Source organism: Cololabis saira, chromosome 2, assembly GCF_033807715.1.
Source record: "Cololabis saira isolate AMF1-May2022 chromosome 2, fColSai1.1, whole genome shotgun sequence".
In the NCBI taxonomy this organism is placed as follows: domain Eukaryota; kingdom Metazoa; phylum Chordata; class Actinopteri; order Beloniformes; family Belonidae; genus Cololabis; species Cololabis saira.
This window is the reverse complement of record NC_084588.1, coordinates 7,055,431-7,067,726: the sequence shown is the minus strand read 5'-3', so window position 1 is coordinate 7,067,726 and position 12,296 is coordinate 7,055,431.

Below are 12,296 nucleotides of genomic sequence, written 5' to 3'. Positions count from 1 at the left end.
AACCTGTTTGTGAACTTTCTGAAGATTATCTGCACTGTGAATTTGCACTCAGTCAGTTCTGTTTTCGAAAATAAATGGTTGGAATTTAATGCTTTTTTTTTTTTTTTTTTTTTTTTATCCGATTCATCGATTAATCGAAAAAATAATGGACAGATTAATCGATTATTAAAAGAATCGTTAGTTGCAGCCCTAATCCATTCTGCCGAGGTTCTAAGCGTGCTGAGTCGGCCCTGTATCTGACGTCATCACAATACACGCCACCGATTGGTCGGGGGGCGGGGCCGTCAGATGTTTGAATCAGGAAGCGGGAATCAGCGCGAGAACGACTCTATTTTATTTAACAGGCAATGGCAGCGCAAACGTCTGTTTGGTGATCCAACTCTGAGGTGCAGATGTTCATAAACCTGGTGGCTGAGGAGAGAATTAAAAAGGAATCTAGACGGGCGATAAGGAACGATCAGATCTACCAGGCGCTCGGTCACTTCTCAGCTGCTTCTCAGCCACTCGCAGCTGATTTCTCATCAGCGCCGAGACAAACAAAAAAAAAGCAGCGCCACTTGAAGCTTCTTTCACTCTCATTTTTTAACTTGATATCGAACACAAGTCACAGACCAAGCAGCACATATATATCATCTCCTCCAGGTTCTACATCTTAGTCTCTGTTTAGATTACACAATCAAATACATCACAGCAGCTTCGCTTCAATCCGCCCACTTCTCATCTGGGTGTCTAAAAACGAACTAGGACGAGGCGGGACGAGTCGAAGCGCACTGAGTAGGTACTAGTGAAAAGTGCCATTCTTTCTCTTTTTCTTTTCTTGCTCCCTTACTCCCAAGATCTCTTCTACCTTGGACCTGTCCACGATCCCATGGAGTTCTCTGTGAGCTAAGAAAGGCCACAGCTCCTATTTTAGCATGAAGAGCTACTAGCTATGGGCCGGCCTCCTTCATGATCGTGACCGAAGAAGCGTCTGTCTGCAGTGACCCACGAATGTTCCTAGCTAGATGAATGAGGGACCTTTGCATGCCTTGACATGAATGCCTTTGGACTGACCTTGAGCTGAAGGAGGCCCAGCTGCTGTGCCCATGTATTCCCCTCATACACACTGAGATGAGGAGAGCAGGAGAGAAAGAGACGCTCTTTATCAGGATCACCTGCGGAGCGTAATTACCCAACTGTTCACCAAGGAACACTGACCGGCCAGACCAAACTTTTTTCTTCAACTACAAAGATCCACATAAGAGGCTGTTTTGTGTCTGGGCAGAGAAACATAGTTAACACATTTAACAAGTTTAGTTGCGTTGTAAGCCGGACCGTTAATCCCGTCACAACTGTGTTTATTAGTTTAAGTGTGTTTGTTAATTTTATCGTTTTGCCTACTGTTGCACAGGTCGAAATACCAGAGCTCAGGGGACCTGGGCACTAGGCCGGGCAGACCGGCGAGAAAGTTCAGAGGGACACTCTCGGGACTGGGCAGACGGGTCAGAGGGACACTCTCGGGACTGGGCAGACGGGTCAGAGGGACACTCTCGGGACTGGGCAGACGGGTCAGAGCGACACTCTCGGGACTGGGCAGACGGGTCAGAGGGACACTCTCGGGACGGGGAAGACAGAGTCTGGGGGGCCACCTTGGGGGCAGACAGAGTCCGGAGGGCCGGCTTCGGGGCAGACAGGATCCGAGGGGCCGGATTCGGGGCAGACAGGATCCCCGGCGCCGGCTGAGGAGCACACCGGGTCCACGGTGCGGCTGAGGAGCACACCAGGTCCTCGGTGCGGCTGAGGAGCACACCGGGTCCTCGGTGCGGCTGAGGAGCACACCGGGTCCTCGGTGCGGCTGAGGAGCACACCGGGTCCTCGGTGCGGCTGAGGAGCACACCGAGTCCTTGGTGCGGCTGAGGAGCACGCCGGGTCCTCGGTGCGGCTGAGGAGCACACGGGTCCTCTGCACCGGCTAAGGGGCACACCGGGTCCTCTGCGCTGGCTGAGGGGCACACCGGGTCCTCTGAGGGGGGACCCAGGGTCCTTGGCAGGGGCCTGACATGAAAACACGGAGGGAGGAAACAGTACGGACTAGCAGGGAGCAAGGGAAAAACAAGACCAGATATACAGAAGGGTTAACGAGACACAGGTGCAGACAATCAGGGCAGGTGGGAAACAGGAAAGTCAAACCAGAACTGAAACACAAGGACGGGCTTCAAAATAAAACATGAACTATCAAAAACAGCTCTTACACTGCAATTTCCCAGTCTAGGATCAATAAAATAAGTCTGATTCTGATCCTAATTCTGAAAACAACGATAATAACTGAGGTAAATGAACTGACCTGTAAAAAACACCCCACATCATTTCTAATGTAGCAATAACTCAGTAGCTGGGACCACCTGCAGTGTAAATGACTGCAATCTACACGACTCCTGTGGTGGTCAGAGGAATAAGTACTCAGAACTCATATGTATTTCATTTTTATGACTTCAGAATATGTAAAAACACATATATGAAGGAAAAGCCAAGGAGTGCCGGAGGGGTGGGAAGGCATCTCTTTAACAGTAACTGAGTTTCAAACTTTTTGGCAAAGGGTTCCCATAGGGATTCAGAAAATTCCTCCTAACCCATCACTGGCTCCCCTCAGGGGGTATATTCTGAGTCCCCTGCTGTACATGCTGTTGACTTATGGTCGCAAAATCAAGCAGTGGTGTGACTGAACTCCAACAATGGTTAATCTAGGTTTTGACAGGCGGTGGAACAACTGATGGCGTGATGCAGAGGGAACATGTGCATCAATTGAAATTGAGGAGATCACTGTGGATTCGGGGAGGGTTGAATCCACTCAACCTGCTTTCTACAATGAATGGGCAGCTTTTTACATGGTCTCAGACTTTAAATACCTAGAGCAGCAAATTTCTAATGACATGTCATGGAGTGTAAACACAGCTAAGGCTCACTAACACCTCTATTTCTTGAGGAAACTGTTGGAACTGCAAACATTTTTTGCAGTTACCCAATCAAAGCCCAGTCCTCAAACTGATTAACATGTGGTAAACACCACAGTGTTTTGGCTGGTTGGCCATTAAAATGACTGTGTGTAACCCAGTCATAAAAACGGGATTAAAAGCATCAATGAATAGGCTACATGGTTAGAATCACAGTGGGAATAAATGATAACACTGGAATATAAATTCATAAATATGTTGATTTTAAGTATGCTAAAACGAGTTTAAAAGTTGTAAATCGACGATAAAAATTTTGATAGACACATTGAGCAATCAATAGCAGTTTAGTCTAATGTGGCATTAGCCAATAAGGTCAGGGTTGAGCCCTGGGCATTGTGCAGTCCTCGCGCTGCTCAGTCTCATCAGATGCTTACCGGAAAGTTTTTCTGCTTGGATTCGGAGTTGTAATTTTCCAGTACGGGATGGCGTTCCCCAGCCCAAAGAGTCGAACAAACTGGTAGCGTGTTGCCCAACTGGTTAGAAACACATTGCACACTGAATGAACATTTGATAAGAAACGTATTACTTTAAGTCATTGTGGCTAAAGGTCAATACAAGCTGTTAAATCTTGGAATTGTCAGGCACACGAGGAATGGACACAAATGCAGACAAAGGGAAAACGGTTCAAAAGATTTATTGGAGTAAATCTGAGCAGGCAAGGATCAGGCAAAAATCCGTCGAGGGACAGGCAAAGGTCAAGGTCCAAAAAGGCTGTCAGCGAAGGCAGAGGTACCGGCAAGGGCTTAGGCAGAAACGTGGTCTGGGGGCAGAAAAAGATCAAGAGGTCAAAGGGTCAAAAACTTGGAGAACTCACTTGGCTTGATAAACGGCTTGAAGGCTTGGAGAACACAAGACAATCTGGCATGGACTGAAGAGTGACTGAGGCTTAAATGCTGTGGGCCTGATTGCACCAGAGTGATTGCAGGTGTTGCCAGGTAGGTGGGGAGGAGCCAGACACACCCACTCAACCTCAGACCGTGACAGGAATGTATTTAGCTTTTCAAACACAGATTCAGCAGTTTTGCTTTATCTTACTTAAATAAACAATGACACTGTAATATGCACATTGAGGTTATCATTTTCAAAAGTAGAGTTATTCAAGTTTATTGTCTTGCCTTTGGAGTGTTGCAAATTGACTTATATCTGAACTAAACCTTTATATTCCAGCAGCTTATGTGTTGTGAGAGGTCAGGGTCAATAAGCCCTCTCACAAAGGTCTTTCGAGTCATGAGCCACCCCACTTTCAAAATAACGTACCCATGCAGTGATGATGGATTTTCAGTTTTGTCCTTTTTAATTCCTGGTTGGATCTCTTCTTCTAGAGTTCAGATATAAATGTCTTTGACATAGTTTTTTTTTTTCTCTTGAACTCTTGAAAAACTTTATTATCATTTATTGTTAGTTTACTTAACATCCATCATACATTGTCAGCAATTATTAACTGCATAAGGTTTCAAAAATTAGCACAGTGTATTTGCGTTTCTGAAGTGTCACTTTAGTGTCACATGGCTTGTGATAATATAAACCAAATAAATTTATGTAATTTTCCATAATTTTTTTTCCCCATACATCCTTATTTTGTCTCCTGTGGCACAGTTGTCTAAGCACTTTACTGTGTGTGTGTGTGTGTGTGTGTGTGTGTGTGTGTGTGTGTGTGTGTGTGTGTGTGTGTGTGTGTGTGTGTGTGTGTGTGTGTGTGTGTGTGTCTGTGTGTGTGTGTGTGAGTGTGTTATTGTGTTATGTGAGATTCAGTTTTTTCCTTGATGGATTTGAAGAGACTATTCCCCTGCATAGAAAATCTCTCTTGATAATGTAGCACATTTTGAAGAGACTCTTTCACTCAGCAACACACTACATATTTGCTTTGTTTTGTTGTAAATGAGAATTTTTGTAAAAAGAAATAATTGATGTAATTAAGGTTAATGGTAAATGTTAATGTTAAGTTTACCACTGTCTGTTGAATCATATTAGGTTGAGATGATTGTCTTGTTAAAGAGACATGGATACATTGAGCAGGTTGAGATTTGTAATACTGAGAAAGAGCTACATAGTTTAGATCCATCCATCAATCCAGCCATCTATTATCTATGTTAATCTCATTTATACAGCTGTACCAATACCTACTTTTATCTATGTGTAATATAGCATCTGTAATATAGCATCTGTACTAAAAGAGTATTAGGTAGTAATTTCAATTCCTGAGTTTTCCTTTTCATTCTTAAGTTATATCCTGGTTATTTCATATTTCAGCTCCTGCTCTCCTGCTTCACCAGATTTTATTTCTACTTTTGCGTCTTGCTTTTTTCTTTTCCTGTTTTGTAATATAGTTTGGAATGTGTTACTTTCATGTTTTCAAGCCTTTCGGTTAAGTTTATATTGTCTCTAAGCCTTTATCTAATCAGGTATGTTTTTGTAATAATTGATCGGGGGTCATGTCCTGGGTCTCTAGAAAGCAGATAAAGACAACTTGTGTTATAATAGACGCTATATAAATGACAATGAATTTAATTGAGAGTGTAAATTGCATTCTTTTATAAATTCTTGTATTATTTTTTAAAGTTTTTTACCATTTTGGATGTAGACTTGTTAATATGCTTTGGATCATGTACCACTGCAAACCAAGTCTAAACCATCGCCCCTCCATGCTTGGTAGAGAGTATGCCGTGCTTGGTTATAGTAAAACATAGCGCTGGGAACTACGACCCAGCAACTCCACTGTAGTATTATCTGTCAATAGGACATTGCTCTAGAAGTCTTGTGATTTGTGATAGATGTGGTTTTTCAAACCTGTTTTCTCCCATGTTTATTTTAGACAACCCTATCAAGCAAACCCTATTTGCTCAGTTTCCTAATTGGACTGTCATGGAATTTAATATTTATTATGCTAGATGAAACCTACAGGTACTTGGTATTAGCTCATGTAGTTTCTTTTTTTTTGTATTCCTCTCACCAATGTCTGGCCTTGAGGTAAATTTACAGGGATATCCAGTCCTACAAACTGTCTCTCATTGGCAACTGTCTTGACTGCTTTTGACATGTGAATAATCCTTTCACTGTAGAATGATGAACTCCAAACGCTTTGAAAATTGTTTTAAACTACTTTTCAGATTTATGTGCCACAATAGAAATGCTTCTCTAAGACTATTTCTTATGCATTTCCTTACCGGCATTAGTTAACCCACATCTGAATGCTTCAGATTAACAAAGAGATGCAAAAACATCTGCTTTAATAGAGGTCTGCACATCTGCTGATTGTCAATTCATCAGAAGCTGTTGAAAACAAGTTTAACCTGAATCTTTTTATAATTTTAATAGCCATTTTACCAAACAAGACCCTGGTGGTTGAGAGTTCTGGGTTTTTAGTACCAGACTGTGACCATCGTCAGTCTGCTAAGAAAGGACCGATGCAACCAAGGAAAGACAATATTTACGACCTGTCCAGCCAGTGACTATGGAAAGCTTGCTGGGACATCCACTCCTTGAATTTTGGCTGCCAGTCAAAAATGTTTTCCACTTGATGAGAATAATTATTGTAGAATGATTGGATTGCTTGGAACCAACCAACAATTTCTTCTATAAAATCATTGGCGATATCATCCTACCTCAACATTGTGTTCACACATACACTAATAAGCTATAACATTATGGCCGCTGACAGATTATGTAAATAAACACTGGTCATCTTGTAACAAAGTGGGCGTCTCGGTATCAAGCACAAAATTGCTTTCCATTCCTATAAAGATGACACTTAGATTTGTGAGCCCCTAAAATGAAATAATGCTTACATACAAGCTTTAACTGAGTGTTTTGAGGAATTTAGGAAGGAAAGCCTAAGGAGCTTGGATGGCTGTGAACTTCCTACGTTTTCATGAAAAGAAGACAGAGGTGATTGTTTTTTGCCCTGGTTTCACAAATGGGTCTTCTCCTGTGGATGTGGTCCCTCTGGCACAGTACAGAAAGCCCACCTTAACCCAAAAATCTGGGATTTTAAACCTGGTTGTCAGATTGGAATGATGGTGAAATCTAACTTGAGAGAACTGCTAAGGATTAAAAACATTCTGTTGAGGGTTTGCTTCAAAACAGTGACCCATGCATTTATTTCAACTCAGCTGGATAACTGTAATTAGGGCCCGAGCACTGACAGTGTGAAGGCTCTATTGTATCTGTAGGAATTGTTTTTTTCTCGTTTTTTTTCCTTCTTCCGACGAAATGAGGGCCTTTTTGCCCCTTAAACATGCCCCAAAAGTCACGAAATTTTGCATGCAAGCCAGGACTGGCGAAATATTTGATATTTAATGGTTTGCATTAATGGGTGTGGCCTAATGGGTCAACAGCGCCCCCTAGAAAACTTTGTGCCTCAAGCCCCACAATACGGTTTGACGTACATGCACGAAAATCGGTACGCACCTGTATCATGTCGCAACTTAAAGAAAAGTCTCCTGGCGCCATGGCCAAAACCGAACAGGAAGTCAGCCATTTTGAATAAATCGTGTAATTTTGGCGCAATTTATGCCATTTCTGCGGCCGTTTCTTTACCCGAACCGTAACATGCACCCAGGTGTGTTATACATCAAAATGTGCATCTTGATCCTGCGACGATGGGCATTACTTTTCTCAGTCAAAAGCGTTACCGTGGTAACGATAGATACCAAAAAGCGTGCCCCCCCTTCATCTGATTGGTCCATATTTTATAGTTCCTACTTTCTGCCATAACTTTTGAATGGTTTGACATAAATACTCGTGGGTGGTGTCATCAGACTCGGTTTTGAGTCCTTGAACATAATTGGTGCAAATTAGCCCTGCCCCTTCTTCTGATTGGTCGATATTTGATACTCCCTATTTTCTGACATAACTTTTGAATGGTTTGACATAGATAATCGTGGGTGGTTTCATCGGACTCGGTTTCGAGTCCTTGACCTTCATGGGCCTGAATTAGCCCCGCCCCTTCTTCTGATTGGTCGATATTTGATAGTTCCTATTTTCTGCCAAGACTTTTGAATGGTTTGACATAAAGAGTCATGGGTGGTGTCATCTGACTTAGTTTTGAGTCCTTGACCTTTATTGGTGAAAATTGCATGCGCGAGGGCCCGGTCATCGCTGCTTGCAGCTTTAATTTTTTTTTAAATCTTTAAATGATCCTGCCTCCATCTATCTGAGCTGGTGCACTCACACTACCTTTCCTGGTTGCTCATATCAACTGGCGAAGTGCTCCTGGATGTGCCAAGGACACAGCAGAGGATCAGGGTGAAGAAGGGAACTATATTTAACTTTTTTGGGTCGCAAATTGTGGAATTTGTTGCCATTTCATATTAGTCAGGCTTCTTCATTGGCCATTTTTAAATCTGCTTTTCAGACCTGCCTCTTCTTCTTGGCTTTTATTTTTGCTGTAGTTGTACTCATGCTTTTATTTGTGTTACATGTTTTTCCATCCATCCATTTTCCACTGCTCCGGAACCGGGTCGCAGAGGCAGCAGCAGTGCCCTGGGTATTCCCCGGGGTCTCCTCTCGGTGGGACATGCCTGGAACACCTCTCTAGGAAGGCGTCCAGGAGGCATCCGATAGAGATGCCCAAGCCACCTCAGCTGACTCCTCTCAATGTGAAGGAGCAGCGGCTCGACTCCGAGCTCCTCCCGGTTGACCGAACTCCTCACCCTATCTCTAAGGGAGTGACCAGCCACTCTGCAGAGGAAACTCATCTCGGCCGCTTGTATCTGCAATCTTATCCTTTCGGTCATTGCCCAAAGTTCATGATCATAGGTGAGGGTGGGAGCGTAGATTGCATCAAGAGCTTGGCCTTTCGACTCAGCTCTTTCTTCAGCACGACAGTCCGGTACACCGACCGCATAACTGTGGACGCTGCACCAATCCGTCTGTCAATCTCACGCTCCATTTTTCCCTCACTCGTGAACAAGACCTCAAGATACTTGAACTCCTCCACCTGAGGCAGGACTTCTCCACCGTCCCGGAGAAGTCACGCCACTCTTTCCCGGTGGAGAACCATAGCCTCGGTTTTGGAGGTGCTGATTTTCATCCCTGCCGCGTTGCACTCGGCCTCAAACCGCCCCAGCACATGCTGGAGGTCTGGATTCGATGAAGGCAACAGGACAACGTCATCTGCGAAAAGCAGCGATGACATCCTGTGGTTCCCAAACTGGATCCCCTCCGGCCCCCTACGCCTAGAAATCCTGTCCAGAAAAATTATGAACAGCACCAGTGACAAAGGGCAGCCCTGCCGAAGTCCAACATGCACCAGGAACAAGTCTAACTTACTGCCAGCAATGCGAACCAAAATCCTGCTGCTCCGATCATATAGGGCCATTGTTTAATTTAATCTGGATCAAAGTGATCCGAATTTGGAAATCCCATTTTATGCTATCCAGGATCAGGTAATCCGTGTTAGTTTCATGCTGGTTTTTCAAAGCAACATTGGATTGGATCACCCTGATCCAAATGCACAGTTTTCAAGATAACCAAATCCGGATTACCAGTGCTCTAAATGGGACAACATATCACAATGTGGCCTACCAGCTATGTAAAGAACAACAGGTAGAAGAACCCCACATGGGGTCACTTTAAGTGTTTTTTATTTTGAGACAATACACAAAAATAACAAACATCCACTTCTTTTATGACCCCTCATCTGAGCCACAACAAATAAAAAAACAAATTATTAACATTAACAAATACATTGTGGATATTTTGAAAACGTCTTAAATTAAAAAAAAGAGGCTAAATGTCCCATAGTTAACAAAAGAAAGAATGTTCAGGGTTCTTCTTCATCTGAGGAGGAGAGACCAGCATTTTGAAGCCCTGCTTTTAGAAGGCGGATCTGATGTTTCGCTTTGATTTGCAGGAGTTTGGTCAGCTTGATTTGTTCCTCTGCCAGGAGTATCTGTGCTTCTGCTCTTTCAGTTTCTCGTTTAAGTAGTGTTTCATAGGCATCATCATTATTATTTGGCAAAGGACGCTTCAAGCCTCTTTTCTGAGCTCTTGTGACTGCTGGCTCTACCAGTGAGGGTCCAGGTTGTTCTTCAATAATAGGGCTGAGATCCAGAATAAATGTTTCCTCTGCATTAGGAGGAACTGGCTCACTGTCCTCTACAATTGTAGGCTTACTATCCCCTACAACAGGGGTTCTTAACCTTTCTGACCTTGGGGCCCAATTTTTCCAGTACAGAGTGGCCCGGGGCCCATTAAATATTAAAATTGTATAGCAGGGGTATTCAACTACAACTTTAAGAGGTCCATTTAGAGAAGATTTACTCAAGCGAAGGTCCAGAACATCATAATATATATATATATATATATATATATATATGTATATATATATATACATATATATATATATATATATATATATATATATATATATATATATATATATATATATATATATATATATATATATATATATATATATATATTATGTGTGTGTATATATTCAAGTAGCCTCATAGTTGTATCCACATCTGCATCTGACTGTTATATTAAAAAAAGTACATTTAAAAAATATTTAACACTTAACATGTGTAACTTGAATTACACATATTTTTTTCTCTTAAAAATAAAATTGATTTTATCTTATTTTTCAAATGCTATCTTATTTTATTTCTCTACCAGCAGTTTGAATTTCCCCTTTTCTTTGTTAATTGTCTCAACACATTTTTATAATAAATGAATATAAACACATCTTAACAATTGAACAGTTTTGCAGTTTGTCTTTCTTCCCCTTAATCTTATGCCCCCACTTTCTGTCGTTCAGTGAGAGAACTGAGCTCTAATTTCTCCTGCCAGGACTTTAAATCTGCATGGTCTGGATGGTGTCAGGTTCTCATACACATGAGAAGGTGCTCATATTTAGTTTTAATTATGTTCATTGTGGAGAAAGCTGCCTCACAGCTGTATCTGGACTCAAACATGGGTGTTTTAAGATTTTATTTATTTAAGATATTAAATGAATCAGTTGTCAGGAGGACTCAGCGTGTCGGGCTTCATCCGAGCCTGATCAGCTGGGCATGAGCCCGCAGCTCTCCGCGCTGCAGCCCAGTCACTTTCCGATGCTTTTGCAACAACAGTCCAGTCCAGCAGACACTTCAGCCCACGCATCTACCATCCTTCAGCAGTAACGACGGAACCCGCCGCCGCCCGAGCGGCAGCGGGTTCCGCGGCCGCGGGGAGGCGTCGGCTCCCGCTCAGTCGGGCGGCTCCTCCCGCTCTCCGGCCCGCCTCTGCGGAGCCGCCGCCGGGCAATCACTGGCAAATCACGCCCCCCTTCCCCCTTCTCATGGTGGCTTCAAGCCTGAATTATGGTTCCGCGTAAATCGACGCAGAGCCTGCGCCGTAGAATCCCTGATCCTGGTGGATCTTAACGTAGCCTACTCTGTGCAAAATAAATGCTTTTTTCTGTAAATACACACCATTTCTCTTACTATTACACGTACAGCTAGCTCAGTGTCTTCTCCTCATTTGGTCGGGAGTTGCTATGCAGTCCCGCGGCCCTCACGGCCCACACTTACAAAACTGATTTTTTTTTTGCGGCCCTCTAGAGGGCGCTCGCGGCCCAACGTCGGGCCGCGGCCCTATGGTTAAGAATCACTGCCCTACAACACCTTGAATCCCGTGCAGAGCCTTAGAGTTCTCACCTCCAATAATGTCCAGAACCACATCTGTGTATTCACCTTTCTTAAAGGGTTTTTTGCCTGTTTGGGTGTTTTTTGCTTCAGCAAGGTCATTTGTTGCTCTGGCGCTAAGATTCTTCCATCTAAATTTAACTTGTTCCAAGGTCCTCTTCTGGCCAGACCCCATTGCATTCACATTCTGGGAGATTTCAGCTCAAATGTCTTTCTTCCTTGTGTTATTCACCACTGCAGCAGAACTTCCTACTATTGAGGCATAATGGCACTTAACACCCTCCAGCAGTGCATGGGTTTCTGCAACTGTGAAATTTGGTCCTTTTGAGTCCATGGTTCCACCTCATCTGTTGTAGTGAGCATAGTATTTATAGGCCTTAGGCATGATTGAATTGAACACAAGCCAAAGCACGTCAGCTAATCAGTGGGTGGGTATTTGAGAAAGGCTGAATATAAGATAGTTGTCAGAGGACTTACAGAGAGGCACTGACATGGCAGGTATTGTCCATCGCTACCCCCATTTTGGTGGAAGAGGATACCGTCAAAGGGTGTATGTTGAGCGTGCAAAACCACTGGAGCAATACACCACTGAAGAACTGTATGCTGGCTTTCGCTTTGGGAATGCTGATATTAAGTACATTGCAGACCTTGTCTGGCAAAAACTTCAACGGAGAACC